This window comes from Danio rerio, chromosome 11 (genome assembly GCF_052040795.2).
Source record: "Danio rerio strain M-AB ecotype USA chromosome 11, GRCz13ab, whole genome shotgun sequence".
Classification (NCBI taxonomy): domain Eukaryota; kingdom Metazoa; phylum Chordata; class Actinopteri; order Cypriniformes; family Danionidae; genus Danio; species Danio rerio.
Genome location: NC_141031.1, coordinates 5,135,001 through 5,153,065, shown reverse-complemented (window position 1 = coordinate 5,153,065; position 18,065 = coordinate 5,135,001). Strand labels below are relative to the sequence as shown.

General features: G+C 36.0%; 1 protein-coding gene across 1 annotated transcript in view; it reads right to left on the bottom strand.

Annotated features, from left to right (window-relative positions):
• Positions 1–18,065, bottom strand: part of ptprga (protein tyrosine phosphatase receptor type Ga) — a 514,388-nt gene that overhangs the window by 495,238 nt on the left and 1,085 nt on the right.

Below are 18,065 nucleotides of genomic sequence, written 5' to 3'. Positions count from 1 at the left end.
AAAGATAGTAAAGCTATATATACTGTAAAAATGAACTGTTTTCTATATTTTGATTCTTTTGAATTGCATTATGGGAACTTATTATTTCCTCCAACAACTTATAGTGTTAAAAAGTCTTGAGGAAAAAAAGACTTTTATTAATACTTTAAATGGTTTGAAGTTATACAGTGTATGGGTTGGTGTTGTACATTACATTTCCTGTTACTTAATGGGCTTAGTTCTACTTAAATATACTTTATATATTTCTTATACAAATATTGTTTCAAACTATTAACATGTCAATAAAAAGCTAATAAAAACATTTTGTTGAACAGCAGAGTTGAATTTATAACTTCTACAGTCAACATTTATAACATCTAAAGTCAACATTTATAACATCTAAAGTCAACAGAGCAGAGATTAAGATCCCAAAATTCAATTCATAACCATAAATAAATGGAAAACACCGTTATTTAAAGGGCACCTGCAGTGAAAAATCTACTTTTCAAGCTGTTTGGACAGACATGTGTGTAATATAGTGCATAGGCCTTCATATTGGGGCGATATAAACACACCCAGTCCTTTTTTTTTTTGGTCAATTTAACAACAAAAAAGCGGTGGACCAATTGGAACGGTTAGGAGTGCTACACCACAAATCTACACAAACACACAAAACAATTGCGAAAAAGAGAACACCGAGCTGCAAAAAAGGAGAGAAGAGGAAGCAAATCCTCCAGATAGACCCCCAGCAGTGCCAGCCCTGCGACAGAGGTCACTGGCAATGAATATTCAGGTAGCTAGAAATTAATATTTGAGTTATATAGGATATTTAGTATTATTAGTTAATGCCAATTTGAAAAACAAATGAATTTTTGGTCATAGTTGAACTTACTTTCATCATCAGGCTGATTAAATATAGCCTACATAGTCAGCACATTAAAACCTGCTATTTATATAAATTATTTTGGGATTTAAAAATATACAGTGGTGGACAAAATGATTAGAACAGTAGTTTTTTCACCAGCTAATTTTTTTAAGTCAGTTATCTTTTGCTGTAGTGTGTTGGTAGAGTAGGAAATAAAAGAATACATTTAGAAACTTTAGCTGGTGAGAATACAGGTGTTCTAATAATTTTGCTCAATGCTGTATACCATCAACTTAAAATATGAAAATGTCTGAGTATCCCTTTTGTGTTAACCGTGAAAGGGATACTATAGGATTTATATTTTGGCTACATAGGTAAGACAGGCTTTAAACTATACTTAATTAATAATAGAAATGTTTTTATTTGGCTTAAAATGTTATTTAAAAAATTGTTCTGGGTTTTAACATATACATTTAATTATATATATGTTTTATTATAGCTGCTTTGAGAGCATTCATAAATCATTACACAGTGTTCTTCCCAACAGAAAAGTACATTTAAGTTCAAGTGCATGCTTTTTAAAGTAAAAGTATCAGTATCGGTATCAATAATGGCTTTGTATTTACTTGGTATCGGGTCGATACCAAATTTTCCAGTATTGCCCAGCCCTAGTTGCCATACACAAAGGGGAGGAGCTCTTGGCTCCACCCCCTTGTTAAGTTACAGTAGGTGGGAAGTCGAAACTAATTTTCATGTGAAGCAACACACTGCTAAAACAGTGAGCCGTGTACACACCCTCACAATGACACTTTTTAACAATTTATAATAAACAAAACTGAATTGTGTTTTGAACTGAACCTAAACTGACACACTCAGAAGAACCATAATATTAATATTAATTCTTAAAAAGGGGGGTTAAATAGGTGCCCTTTAACATCCCTGTAGAAAAAATCCAGCTTAGACCAGCCTAGGCTGGTTGGCTGGTTTCAGCTGGTTGACCAGCCTGGTTTATGAGGGGTTTGGCTATTTTCAGGCTGGTTTCCTGCTATTTCCAGCCTGGTCTTAGCTGGTCAGACTAGAAAATGACCAGCTAAATCCAGCTAAAACCAGCTTGAACACCCTGGTTTAAGCTGGATATAGCTGGTTTTGGCTGGACTCCCAGCCTGGCTAGGCTGGTCAAGCTAGTTTTAGCTGGTCAACCTCCAGCCTGACCAGCTAAGACCATGCTGGAAATGGCTGGAAACCAGCCTGGAAATGGCCAAAACCCCTCTAAAACCAGGCTGGTTGGCCAGCTAAAACCAGCCAACCAGCCTAGGCTGGATTTCTCTGTAGGGATATTTGCTTTTTTTTTACAGTGTACACACATTAGCAACAAACCCCAAACCTCAAATTGGCTGGCCAATGACAAATTGAGGCTGAACAGGAAACCTGTTGGAACAATTCAATATTTTTCTAGGAGCTTTGTGGCGCACAAATAGCCACATTAGCACTAGCATTTCAATTCACTAGCATTTCAAAGCCCCGCGGTATCAATTCAGTACAGCCAGAAACGTACAAATCTGCGCCAGCAATGTTAGACTACATTAATAAGAGAGTACATGGACATAGGAACATGTGCGTGTATTATGCGCTCGTCTAATTCACTATACGCACGCTGAGTGACTGTTACGAGTGGAATAAATCAGAACGGACAGACACTGATCACAAGCCATTTTGCGCGCGCACTCGATACAGGTCTGACTGATGAAAGAGCAGATATCTGGAGTGGCAGAAAGACAGCGGGAATCTCGCCAATTTGAGAAGAGTAGGAGGGAGAGGATGGAGAAAAAAAGAAAAGAAAGCATTGTACTTTAAACAGCTTCCCTAGAAGACAAATTGGGCAGCGTGGCGCAGTCCGCAGGCTGCGTCTCGTCCGCTCTCTCTCTCGGTGGAAGAGGCCAGCGTCCTCCCAAGCATTAAAGTGGAAAAACCAACTACACTGCAAAAATTTAATGAGAAGACTCGCAACTCCGGCCTAGCGCTGGCTCACTGACACAACGCTCCTTGGCATGTGGTTATTTTCCCCTTCTCTTCTTTTCTTTTGTCTTTCTGCCACGGAAGCACAGGAAATATCAAGGGGCTGTAACCGGCCTGGCCCTCTCAGTCGTGGTCTAATGCTACACTAATGCGTTGTGTCTGTGAAAATGGCCATTGCAAATACGCGGCCATGCTTCCCAGAAACGCCATGGCATTACCTCATTTAGATGGCCGCTGAGAGACCGCACACGTCCACGCGCAAACAAATAATTTGGTGCCGCAATTTCCGAGGCTGATGTGATATATGGAGGGTGTCTAATAGTTAGCCTCACTCCATTTCTGCCTGTTTTTGCAAAGGCGGGACGAATTGTGTAGCGAGAATTATAAGTACCAAAGCGAACGAACTGGCCTAAAAAACCATTAGGTTACAATTCCCTGACTGACAAACACCCATCACATGAACAACATCCCCCTTACACCACCAAATTAAGGTTATTTTTCTATCACAAGCAGGCCTGGCCTTGACAGAAAGCACATCAAGGCTTCTGGGATGAGATTGGCCTTTTACAGCGATACAGGCCGGATTAGGCAGCCTAAATCCCTGCCATTACCTTTTGAGAACCAGCCAGAAAAAAAAAAAGATATCAGATTACAAGACGAGGGTTATCCTTATGGGTCACTTGGGATCAGGTCAAGAAGTGGATTTCACAAAAAGTAAAGTTAAAGGGTAAATTTTGTGGGTTGCTCATCCTCAAGTTGTTGTAAACCTGTAAGACTGCGGATGTTTTGAAAAATGTCAACACAAATGTCAAAACCAGATCATTTCAGAACTCACTGACTGTCATAGAAATGCTGAATGTTTTCAGCTTTTTTCTTTTATGTTAAAACATTTGTATTATTATTATTATTTAGTTAATTTTTAAGAAAACTCCATATTTTTAGGGATTAGTTTCATTTTATAACTCTCCTAGTGGTAAACAGTTGAGTTTTTACCATCTTTACATCCATTCATTTTGTCTGTGGGTCTGACAGGAGCAATGTTAGCTTAGCTTAGCATAAATCATTGAATTGGATTAGACCATTAGCATCTCGCTTAAAAAAAAACAACAACAAAGATTTGATCATTTTGCTACTTAAAGCTAGACTCTTCTATAGTTAAATTGTGTACTAAGGCTAAAGGAAATTGAAAAGTTGCTAATTTCGATGTCGATATGTCTAGGAACTATACTCATTCTGGTGTAATAATAATCAAGGAACTTTCCTGCGGTACAATTACATTGCATAGCCTCAAAATAGTCTCATTAATATGATTTAAGTTAAGCTAAGCTACAGTAAGCTAAAAGTGTTCCCGCCAAACCTAGACATTGCCTGTATGGTTTCAAAAATGGTAAAACTCAACTGTTTTACACAAGGGGACTTAAAAAAATGAGTGTGTTTCCAAAAAGTGTTTCTTAAATCATGTCATTGGTGTAATTTTCTTCGCATAATTGATTGAAAAATGATGAAAAATAAATCTTTATAGCTTTAAGAGTGATTGAAAGACTGTGGATGTTGTTAAAAAAATGTCAACACAGATGTCTAAAACCAGATTATTTCAGAACTCATTGACTGTCACAGTGCTGAATGTTTTCAGTTTTCTTCTTTTATGTTGAAATGTTTTTTTTATTTATTATTATTTAGTTAATTTTTAAGAAAAGTCCATATTTTTGGGGATTAGTTTTATTTTATAACTTAAACAGTTGAGTTTTTACCAGTTTTACATCCATTAATTTTGTCTCTGGGTCAGGCAGTAGCACTGTTAGCTTAGCTTAGCATAAATAATCATTTATTTGGATTAGACCATTAGCATCTCGCTCAATAGATTAAAAAAAAAAAAAAAAAAGAGTTTTGATAATTTTCCTACTTAAAGCTGGACTCTTTTGTAGTTACATTGTGTATAAGACTGATGGATAAAAAAAAGTTGCCAATTTCTGTTGATACGTCTAGGAGGGCGTAACAATAATTAAAAAAATTTACTAGGCACAAATATATTACACAGACAGAAAATCTCCCAAAAGTCTCCTGAAAGACTTCATTTATGCTAAGCTAATATCATTTATGCTAAGCTAAGCTTAAAGTGCACCCGCCAGACCCAGAGATTTTCTAAATAGATTAAAAAATGGTTCAAATTAAAAATATATAAAACAAAAAAAAAACAGTTTAACTCTAGGGGACATTTGACTGACCACAAAGTTTCCCAGTCAGATTACAACAAAAATATTTTCCTTATTTTTAAGTTTATCTAAGCTTGTACTATACATGTTGGACTCTTACTTTTAAAATGGGAAAGGCAGTGAGACTAAAGGAGCAGTTCAGTGAAATATTTCACCTGTATACAGCTCATCTGACTGCAAAATGCAGGATATACAGATGATCAACTTATTCAGAGCCAATGTCTGTTTAAATGTGTCTTTTGTTAGTTTAAAAGTAGGTTTGTAATGAGGCAACAGACACACTTGAACTGGTGAGTATGAGTGCTTTATGCATGACTACATCATGTCGTATCACTCAGCTCTTACTGTGTTCTTCATCTGTTTATGCAGATGTTGATAATTAATCCTGCCAGTGTTTTCTTATGCATTAAGCTTCTAGGTACAACTGTAAATAGATCATTTAGCCCAGGGGTTCTCAAAATTTCAGCCCGCGTGCATAACTGATTTCCAGAAGAAAAATAAATTAAAAAAATCAACATAGCTTCAAGAGTGATTAAAAAAAGAAATTGTGCTGGCCAGTGATACACTGACAAATGAGGTTTAGCCCTTTGCGCTAGCGCTTAACATGCCACAAAAGCCAACATCGATTGAATGGTTTAGAATTAATGCTGTGGATAATGAACACTAAAGGCAAAATATGTGTAAAGTTAGCACGCAGCATTTGTTTCAAACTTGAAACATAAATAATACAGCAAACATGCTAAATATCCCCGCTAGTGGCAAAGAATGTGAAGTCTACGTGCACTGTTGTTGCATCTCGGTTGCACTACAACATCTGTCAGATTGTTAATATCTCAACACCCACTGCGGCTCATCAAATTATAATTAATTTCTCTCTCATTAATCCATCCATCACTTGTTCAATACAAAGACACATTATTAACGTGTTCCTTTGTTTGGTTTTGGAGCGATTCATTAAACATTATATTTGCTTTTTTAGGTGTGTGTGTGTGTGCGCGGTGATCTTTAGGCAAGATCTCGTTTGCTGGCCTCAGGTCTTGGTTTAGAGGAAGAACTGGCATTTAAATCAGCGAGGGCCAACAGCTGTAATACGTTATTAATGGTGAGACTTTTACGTTGTTACTCCATACTCTGCTAATTACGACCTTAGAGAGGGGGCCGGGGGTAAGCAGGGGTGCGAGGTGCTGGAGGGGGGCCGGGTTATGCGAAAGGAGAATTAGCGCTTAAGTCTCCCAGTGGCTCAAAGGTTGCTTTCGTCTCCTGGCAAAACCGTTCCCGCCCCCAGAACTGTGCCAAATGAAAATCTTTTCAGAACTGCCAGTCCTGAAGAGACAGAGTCGGAAATAGTGAAAGACGGAGATATAGAAAAGCGGCAAAAAGCAAACAAGAAGAAAATCAGAGAGAAAGTGAAGCCAAAGTGCTTGGTTTCTTGCCTACAGCCACTAAAACTTACAACGAGGCAAATCATTAGCGCTAACAAATTCGCATCAGGTTTCAAGAAGTACTGCACAACAAGAGCAGAGTATTGTCTTAACAACAATTTACCACAGAATTCAGGCTTTTCGAAGACCATTTAGCAAAACTAGCTTCACAATAGACACAGAAAAAAATAATTTAGCAAATCCAATGCAGTCAATGTATCTTCAAAGCCAATATTAATCAATCTGTACAGGATCTGAAGGCGATGATGTCCTAACAATGGTTTACTGCACAATTGAGGCTTTCCAAAGACCAATTAGCAAAGCTAGCTGCACACTATAGACACACAAACAACACATTTAGTGAATTCAGTGCAATCAATGTACCTTTAAAGCCAATATTTATCAACCTTTACATGATTTTGAGGCGATGATGTCGTAACAATCATTTAGTACAGAATTCAGGCTTTTGAAAGACCATTTAGCTAAGCTAGCTGCACACTACAGACACACAAACAACAAATTTAGTGAATCCAAAGAGGTCAACGTATCTTCAAAGCCAATATTTATCAACCTGTAGAGGATTTGGAGGTAATGATGTCATATCAATCATTTACTGCAGAATTCAGGCTTTCCAAAGACCAATTAGCAAAGCTAGCTGCACACTATAGACATAAAAACAACACATTTAGTGAATTCAGTGCAATCAATGTACCTTTAAAGCCAATATTTATCAACCTTTACATGATTTTGAGGCGATGATGTCGTAACAATCATTTAGTACAGAATTCAGGCTTTTGAAAGACCATTTAGCTAAGCTAGCTGCACACTACAGACACACAAACAACAAATTTAGTGAATCCAAAGAGGTCAACGTATCTTCAAAGCCAATATTTATCAACCTGTAGAGGATTTGGAGGTAATGATGTCATATCAATCATTTACTGCAGAATTCAGGCTTTCCAAAGACCAATTAGCAAAGCTAGCTGCACACTACAGACACACAAACAACAAATTTAGTGAATCCAATGCAGTAAACGTATTTTCGAAGCAAATATTTTTCAATCAGTACAGGATTTGGAAAAGACGTCCTAACAAGTAGGCTTTCTAAAGACCATTTAGCAAAGCTAGCTGCACACTATAGAAACACAAACAACAAATTTAGCATATCCAATGCAGTCAACGTATCTTCAAAGGCATAATTGATTAATCTGTAAAGGATTTGGAGACGATGATGTCCTAACAATCATTTACTGCAGAATTCTACCTTTCCAAAGACCAATTACCAAAGCTAGCTGCATACTATAGACACACACAAACAACAAATTTAGGGAATCCAATGCAGTCAACGTATCTTCAAAGGCATTATTTATTAATCTGTAAAGGATTTCGAGACAATGATGTCCTAACAATCATTCACTGCAGAATTCAGGCGTTGAAAAGACCAATTACCAAAGTTAGCTGCATGCACATTATAGATAGACAAACAAATTTAGCGAATCCAATGCAGTCAACGTATCTTCAAAGGCATTATTTATTAATCTTCACAGGATTTTCAGACGATGATGTCCTAACAATCATTTATGGATCAATTCAGGCTTTTTAAGACCATTTAGCAAAGCTAGCTGCACACTATAGACACACAAACAACAAATTTAGCATATCCTATGCTGTCAATGTATCTTCAAAGCCAATATTTATAATTCTGTACAGATATTCGAGGCGATGATGTCCTAACAATCATTTATTGCAGAATTCAGGCTTGTCGAAGAACATTTAGCAAAGCTAGCTGCATACTATAGATACATAAACTATAAATGTACGAATCCAATGCAGTCAACGTATCTTCAAAGTCAATTTTTATTAACCTGTACAGGATTTGGAGGGTAACAACAAAATTTTCACCAGAACATACATAGTGGTGTTTTTTTAATTTCGTTAAATTACATATTTTGCGGTCAAGTTTAGCATTTTAAGGGACCCCTGCTGAAAAATCCAGCTTAAACCAGCCTAGGCTGGTTGGCTGGTTTTAGCTGGTCAACCAGGCTGGTTTTAGAGGGGTTTTGGCCACTTCCAGGCTGGTTTCCAGTCATTTCCAGCCTGGTTTTAGCTGGTCAGGCTGGAAAATGACCAGCTAAATCCAGCTAAAACCAGCTTGACCAGCCTAGCCAGGCTGGAAGCCCAGCCAAAACCAGCTTGACCAGCCTGGTTTAAGCTGGACATAGCTGGTTTTGGCTGGGCTTCCAGCCTGGCTAGGCTGGTCAAGCTGGTTTTAGCTGGATAGTCATTTTCCAGCCTGACCAGCTAAAACCAGGCTGGAAATGGCTGGAAACTAGCCTGGAAGTGGCCAAAACCCCTCTAAAACCAGCCTGGTCGACCAGCTAAAACCAGCCTAGGCTGGTTTAAGCTGGATTTTTTTTAGCAGGGACAGTTTAGGGATAGATGGATATTTGACTTACAATAATTGTCTTTCATTTAGAAAATACAACCGTGGACATCAGTGATTCACATAATTCAAGGCACTGGCTACCAGAACTTTGGGAGTCAAAAAAACAATGAATACAGGCAAAACAAAATGAATACCCAAGGCTCCTGCAGTAAGGTGTTATTAATTCAAAAGGTCTGCTCTGAAAAAAAAGCGTCACTTTTTCCAACATTATTACTTTTTAATTCATAGCTTCGCCACATCGTCCTTAACATTTTCGCACACACACAAACTCACAAGTGAGCTGACACACTTGAGTTGAGTTTGAGCAATCATTTCGCTTCATAAGACCCAATGGTATCAACAGGAAATAAAAGTCTTAATTTGTTTTTCCTCTATACTGGATGTATTTTTGGACATTTTATGTATCAACAACCACCACAGTTTCTAAAAATCATATTGTTTTGTTGTTTTTTCTGAAAAAAGAAAGCCCCTAACATCTGTGATGGCCAGTGGGTAAGCAAATAAATGGCAAACTTACATTTGACGTGAACTATCCCTTTAAATTTCCATCTCCCTAGCAATAACATTGTATAGTAATACAGCTTTATCCGACTTGATTGTGTTAGAACATGTCCAAGCGTAACGTGTGATTCTTTGCATGCTGGGTTCATTATCTGCATTTATTTTTGTCTTTAAGACGGGATCTACCAGCATGCCTCATGAATGTCCACTTCATTTAGTGGCCGGCACCCACTGTGAGCTCTGGTTGCCAGTGGAGATGAGCTGAAATGTACCAGCACGAGTACAAACACACACACACACACACACACAGACACGTCCGCCTTCACTAAGATTATTAAGTACAACCATGGATGAGTGTTTCACTCAAGAGCACCAATACGGCTTGAGATCCATTCATAACATTGAACACAACAACAAAAGAGGTAGAGGAGGAAGCAGTGTTTGATAATGTAAAAGACACTGTGTTTTTTGTCTCGGGATAACAGCTCGAGTAGGAAGAAGACGCAATTAAAGTAGCTTTAGAAAGCTGAATACTCAACAAGCATAATACAAATGTTCAATTTTAGAAGTCAGGAGTAAACACTTGATGGAATAACCAATCTTCAGCTATCAGCTATCTAACAGATACATCTTTTGTAGTGTTATAAGTGACTTTATTGTCACAAGTGATCAATAAAATGCTTTAATATACTTGCTGAATAAAAGTATGTGTATGTGTATTGTGTTTTAGAAACAAATTAATAATCCAACTATGTAAAAAGTAATGCTCAATGGGACTTGTGCTGGGAAAGTAATAGGGTTTGTAATGTTTATGTAGCGATTTTTGGTCACACTTTATTTTGATGGTCCATTTGTTAAATTTATTTACATTGCATCTACATGCCAACTAATTTTCATTACATAGGTAGACTGAAAAAAGTGTTGCATGCAGAACTGTTGCAAACAGTTTATTTGTGTTAAATTTAAACAAACCAATTAAATGTAATAATGTTCAACTTAATTTGATTGTTTAAATTTAGTCCAAATAAAATATTTACAACCACTTAACGTAAAAATACATTTGAGTAAATCCAAGGAATCATCTTTGAAAATTTTTTTTCAGTGTAGGTTGGGGATAAGGTAAGTGTACGTTGACATGTACTTGCAAAGTTTCTTACAGTCAGTTAAAAGCAGTATCAACAGATATTAAGCAGACAGTCTAATAATAATCAAATGCATAATTAAAAAAATATATTTTTTGCATTTTCTGCACTTTTAATGCAACAGTAATATGTAAACAAAAGTATGAAATTATATAAAATTATATATATATATATATATATATATATATATATATATATATATATATATATATATATATATATATATATATATAATATATATATATATATATATATATATATATATATTATATATATATATATTATATATATATATATATATATATATATATATATATATATATATATATATATATATATAGCAAGATAAAATGATTCAAATAAGTTAAATAAAATTGTATATATAAAGCAAAAAATAAACAATTAAATTCACTAAATTACCACAATGAAAATCAGTCATGATTAACACTTCATTTAATAATCAAACAATCCACAGTCACAATCAGAACGGTATTTGAAATTGATTAAATGTTAGCTTACATTTAAATTAAGTTATTAAATTTAATTATAAGTTTTATTCCAGTTACTTTTTTTGTAATAAACAGATTCTTTATTATAAAACATACATTCATTCATTTGCCTTCGGTTTAGTCACTTTATTCATCAGGGGTCGCCACAGTGGAATGAACCACCAACTATTTCAGCATATGTTTTAACACAGCGATGCCCTTCCAGCTGCAACCCAGTACTTTCACATTCACTGCGGCCAATTCAGTTTATTCAAAGCACCTGTACTGCATGTCTTTGGATTGTGGGGGAAACCAAGGCACCCGTAGGAAACTCATGTCAACATGGGGAGAACATGCAAACTCCACACAGAAATGCCAGCTGACCCAGCCAGGACTCGAACCAGTGACATTCTTGCTGTGAGGCGACAGTGCTAACCATTGAGCCACTGTGTCGCCCCTTATAGCTTAATCCTCTTAATTATATAAAAAATATAAACAAATGCAACTACTAATACAGATTCTCAATGCTTTTGATACATATTGTGCAGTATAATTTAGCAAATAAGTTGACAATAACAGATTTTATTTGAAAGAGAAGAGTTATTGTCACTTTTATTTATTTAATGCATCAGTTTATTACTGATCTGGTCATTTCCATAATTGATTATGTATACATGTAAATATTTGAGAGGACTTGTAAATATGTGCATGTGTAAATTGTTCATGGAGGTATATGATTAAGTATCTGTACATTTGCATATATGTATTTATATTGTACATATGTTTAGTGTATTTATGTTGTCCTTTAAAATGTGAAAACCTTTAAATAAAGTATTAAATAATAATAATAATAATAATTATTATTATTATTATTATTATTATTATTATTATTATTATTATTATTATTATTATTATTATTATTATTATTATTATTAATATTAATATTAGTAGTAGTACTGTGATTATCATTATTGTTGTTGTAGTTGTTATTATTATTATTAATAATATTATTATTATTACTACTACTTTCATAAAAAAGAATAAACAAACAAACAAAACAAATAACAGTAAATAAATAAATAAATAAATAAATAAATAAATAAATAAATAAATAAATAAATAAATAAATAATATTGTTCTGTGGTGCTTGAGCTGGGAATTAAATTTAGGGTTAATTTTCCCCCCTACAATGTTATTATTAACAGAACAGTGCTATAATAAATAAAGAATGAAACAGGTCAAAAGAAAGTCAAATGATAACAAAATATGTTATAATTAAACTTATAAAACTTATTATTGTTCTTCTTTTTATTATTCTTCTATTATTATTATTATTATTATTATTATTATTATTATTATAATCATCAATAATAATAAGAATAATAACAATCAATATTATTAATAATATTATTATTACTATTATTATTATCATCATCATCATAATCCGCATCATCAATAATAATAATAATAAAAATAATAATAATAATAATAATTATACATTTGATTTTTAATATTCAATTAATCAATAGTAAAAATGTTGATGGATCGCTCCATTTTTGAGACTGCCGGCTTTTTCTCCCAACAGCACAGTGCTTTCAGTCCAGACGCAGTGCACTTTCAGCATCCACGCTAACAATCTCTGCGAAAAAAAAGGACGCCACGAGAGCCTGACATCACCCCACACGTTTAACTGTCCACGCGCCTCTATCTTTTAATCAATCTATTAGAGGAGCCGAGCTCGACGATGACAGGCTTTGTGACTGATAAAGTGACCTGACCAACATTTACAGCAGCGTTGGTCACCCGGCCGGACAGATAACGGCCCGAGCGGAGAGAGAGATGATGATGATGATAATGTTGTTACAGGGGGGCCGCTGGTGCATCCAGTCCGGCCCAAAATGTCAGCTCCAGCTATCTCACTCCCGGGACTATAACACCCCCCCCCACCCCTACCCCCTAAGTGCCCGTCATTTCCGAACAGACATTTAGCAAATTATCTTTTTTTTCTATTAGACAGAGGAACGGCTCCTCGCCCACATAAAAGGAAATCAGAAAGTCAGGAAGTCTGATGCCTCTTATGAGATTTGAATGATCATTGTGCTCTCCAGTGCGTGGCATGCTATTCGTCATGCGACAGAAATAACCATCTAGAAATCCTCGCCGGCGCTTTCTACATGGTTTGGGTGAATCTCTTCAAATCCTTTCCCGCTTATACATGGGAGGTTGGAAAGGAGCGATGAAGAAAAAAAAAGATTTCCATCAATTCCCTTCTATGATTTAGATGCTAGGGCTGTGCAATATATCGTTTTAGCATCGATATTGCAACGTGAACATGTGCAATAGTAACTATTAGAGCTTCGATGTTAAATATGGATTATTGTTGATTAGGAGCTTGTAGATTAACTGCAATGTTTAACCATTAAGGGTTTTTTTGTTTTTGTTTTTTTCTTAACATATAAAGCGGTTTAAAGCATTTGTGCACAAGAAATGATAACATTTGTAGCTATAACACTTCATATTTATATATATAAATATATATATATATATAGGCTGGAAGGGCATTCACTGCATAAAACATATGGTTGAGTAATAAGCGGTTCATTCCGCTGTAGCAAGTGTTAATAAATAGGCTGAAATAACTAAGCTGAAGGAAAATGAGCGAGTGAGTCATTTGTATAATTAAGACTCATTTTACATTAGATATTTACATATTTGCCATTAAAACTTACCAGACAAATATAAAACATGATTTTGTTTTCTCATTCGTATTTTATAAAACTAGTTTATAGTTAAATTCAACAAGTTTATAATAACTATTGTCGATGCACTCCCCTACAAAATAACCCTACCTGAATTACTGAATATCTGAAATATTTCTATATCACAAAACTGTTGGAATGTTAGAAAGATGACCAACAAGCACCACACATCGATAGAAGGAAAAAACAAATACTACAGAAGTCAATGGTTACCGGTTTCCAACATTCTTCAAAATATCTTCTTTTGTGGGAAAAACTCAAACTTGGTTAAAACAAGTCAATGATGGGAAAATGACAGAGTTTTAATTTCTGGGTGAACTTTGCCTTTAAATTATCAAGTAAAAACCTCTAGATTTTTCTCCTCCATGCTACTTATCTATTGCTCCAAAAAGTTAGATCAACCGGATGGTAGAAGGGTGAGCATTGCCTGAGGCCAACAAACACTCTACAACGATAGAAAGAAAACAACAAATTCTACAAAAGTCAATGATCACCAGTTTCCAACATTCTTCAAAATATCTTCTTGTGTGTTCAGTAGAACAAAACAAAAAACTGGTTTGGAACAAGTCAACCGTAAGTAAATATCGTTCAAATTTAAATCTTTGGGTGAAATATCTCTTTAAATTATTAGGTAGAAACCTTTCTAGAAATTTTTTTCCCTCTGCTACTCATCTATCATTTTAAAAAGGTAGATCAACCAGGCAGTAGAAAAAGGAGCGTGCCTGAGGCCAACAGACACCCAACATTGATAAAAAAAAAACTAATACTACAGAAGTCAGTGGTTACCGGTTTCCAACATTCTTCAAAATATCTTCTTTTGTGTTCAACAGAACAAAACATCTAACAAAAAACTTAAACTGCTTTGGAACAAGTCAACGGTGAGTAAATGACATCAGCATTTACATTAAATTAATCAGGTGGAAACCTCTTTAGAATTTTGTCTTACTGCTACTCATCCATCACTCCAAAAATTTAGATCAACCAGGCGGTAGAAAGAGGAGCGTTCCTGGGACCAACACACACCCTACATTGATAAAAGAGAAAACAACAAATACTACAGAAGTCAATGGTTACCGGTTTCCAAAATTCTTTAAAATATCTTCTTTTGTGTTCGATAGAACAGAACAACAAACTCAAACTGGTTTGGAACAAGACAATGGTGAGAAAATGATGTCGGAAATATTTTTTGGGGGGTGAACTGTCCTTTTAATGATCTGGTGGAAACCTCTCTAGAATTTTCTCGTCCCTGCTACTCATCCATCGCTCCTAAATTTAGATCAACCGAACAGTAGATAGATGAGCATTGCCTGGGGCTAACAAACACCTAACATCAATATGCAAAAACAATTTAAATAATACTGAAGTTAATGGTTACCGGTTTCCAACATTCTTCAAAATATCTTCTTTTGTGTTCTATAGAAAAAAAAAAAAACTCAGAAAGTGTTGGAACAAGTCAACGGTGAGTAAATGATGTCAACATTTACTTTTAAATGATCAGGTGGGATCCTCTCTAGAATTTTCTCCTCCCTGCTACTCATATATCGGTCTAAAAACTTAGATCAACTGGACGGCAGAAAGATGAGCATTGCCTGAGGCCAATATACACTCTACACTGATCCAATAATAAAATAGTAGTACAGAAATCAATGGCTACCCGTTTCCAGCATTCTTCGAAATATCTTCTTTTGTGCTCCGCAGAGAAAAAAAAAGTCAAACGGTCAGAAGTCAGCGTTGAGTAAATGATGTCAGAATTAAGTTTTTTGTTGAATTATCCCTTTAAATGATTAGGTAGAATTATCTAGAATTTATTATACTGCGCTACTCATCCTTCGCTCCAAAAACTTAGATCAACCAAGCGGTAGAAGAAGGAGCGTGCCTGGGGCCAACAAACACCCTACCTTGATAAAAAAAAACAACAACAAATACTACAGAAGTCAATGATCACCATATTCCAACATTCTTCAAAGTATCTTCTTTTGTGTTCAGTAGAACAAAATAAAAAACTCAAACCGGTTTGGAAAATGAAAATAATGTCAGAATTTATTTTATTTTGGGTAAACTATCCTTTTGAATTATCAGGTGGAAACCTCTCTAGAATTTTCCCTTTCCTGCTACTCATCCATCACTCCAAAAAGTTTGATCAACCAGACGGTAGAAAGATGAGCGTGCCTGAGGCCAACAAACACCCTGCATTAAAATAAGTAAATAAATAAATAAATAAAAATACTACAGAAGTCAATGGTTACCGCTTTTCAACATTCTGTAAAATATCTTCTTTTGCGTTCTACAGAACAAAACAAAACAAAAATAAAAATCAAACTGGTTTGGAACAAGTTAACACTGAATAACTATCATCAGAATTTTATTTTTATTTTTTGTTAAAATATCTTTTAAATTACCAGGTGGAAACCTCTCTAGAATTTTCTCCTCCCTGCTACTCCACCATCACTCCAAAAAGTAAGATCAACCAGACGGTAGAAGGATGAGAGTTGCCTGAGGGCAACAAACACCCTACATCGATAGAAGGAAAACAACAAATACTACACAAGTCAATGGTTACCGGTTTCCAACATTCTTCAAAATATCTTCTTTTGTGTTCAACAGAACAAAACAACAAACAAACAAGTCTACGGTGAGTAAATGGCGTCAAAATTTACATATAAATGATCAGGTGGGAACCTCTCTAGATTTTTCTCTTCCCTGCAACTCATCCATCGCTTCAAAAAGTTAGATCAACCGGACGATAAAAAGATGAGCGTTGCCCGGGGCCAACAGACATCCCGCCGAGAGATCTTTCCCTCCCTCTCGCCGCTTCTGCTCCTGCACACTCAGCAAACCGGCCATTACTGGAGACTCAAGTGTGCAGACACTTGTTTCCCACCGGCATGACAGAAATAAATAAAGTTGCACTGTTCTGCCTTTTCCAGCGCGTTGCTGTATGTCACTGTTGCGGATACAGAGCTCGCCTGTCTTTCCGCAGCAGTGCTTCTGCTAAGAACAGGTCTATCAGACACAGACAAGTGAGCAAATGTCACTGAGCTTAAAAAGACCCCATGTCTAGAAATAAATAAATAAAGCATGACAGGAAGCAAACGGAACGCATTAAAGTCGTCTTTTGTTCTTCATCGCTGCCCCAATTCCGACTGGAAATTGGAAGTCTCAACTCCGATAGATGGAGACAGTAAGATAGGCAGAAACACACACTGCGACAGACACAAAAGATAGAGAGAAAAAAAAACAACAGACAGAAAAGATTGTCAATAATGTCCACAACCTTGAGTCAGGCGTTTGCCCTTTGGTGACAATGTGTTATTCATGGAGCATTCATCACGGGCCTGATGAAATCTCTGGGCTGTTTGAGATGCAGAAACTTGGATGCTTTATCTCGCTGTCAGCGCTCAAGTGTTCACCCCTATGTCCACCGGTCCCCGAACGCCCGGCTCTTGTAGTTTTAGATCACATAGACTGCGAGATGAAAACTAGTGGCCAAAGAAAAGAAAAACAAGGGACGTTCTGACTGCTTTGTGAAGTCCGGGAAGTCTTGGATAGAAAATTGCTTCAATTAGTTTTCACTTCGACAACGTGAAGTTTTTATTACGCAATGTTTTTTTTTGGGGGGGGGGGGGGGGGGTAACAGAAAATCATCAAGCTGCCTAGAAGTAGGTCAGCTGCAGGAGAAATGCAAGATGTATTAGCATTTTATGTACTGAGATATCAGATAGATGGAAAGATGGAAGATAAACACAATGTGTTCTGGTGTTTTAATAAGATCTGCTAACACATTGTAGCTTTGGGTGTACGCATTGCATAAAAAAACGCAATACACACCGCAAATTGTTTACAGCTTTCTTGTCACTCATTTCGTGTCTGCAAAGAGGATGGGATTTGGTTTAAAATGGCACTGATAGTTCCTGCACTTGTCTGATTTAAAGACCAGAGAATATCATGCTTGCTGGAACTGCACGTTAGACTAGACGCCTCCAGCGTTACATAAAAACTCATGCAAATATGCAGAGCTTATCAGCCTCCTCATGGTTGAAATGCATCTCAGGCTTCTTCCTATCATCATCATCATCATCACCACAGCAAAAAGAGCCAGAGAGATCCTCACCTATCACTCACACCTTCAAGGTCATCCTAAACAAGATGCTATCAAATAGGTTTAAAGATCCCGGACGAGCCCCCTCTAAATCAGACTTTCGATTTTTTTCACGCAGGACTGTTAATGTATATTT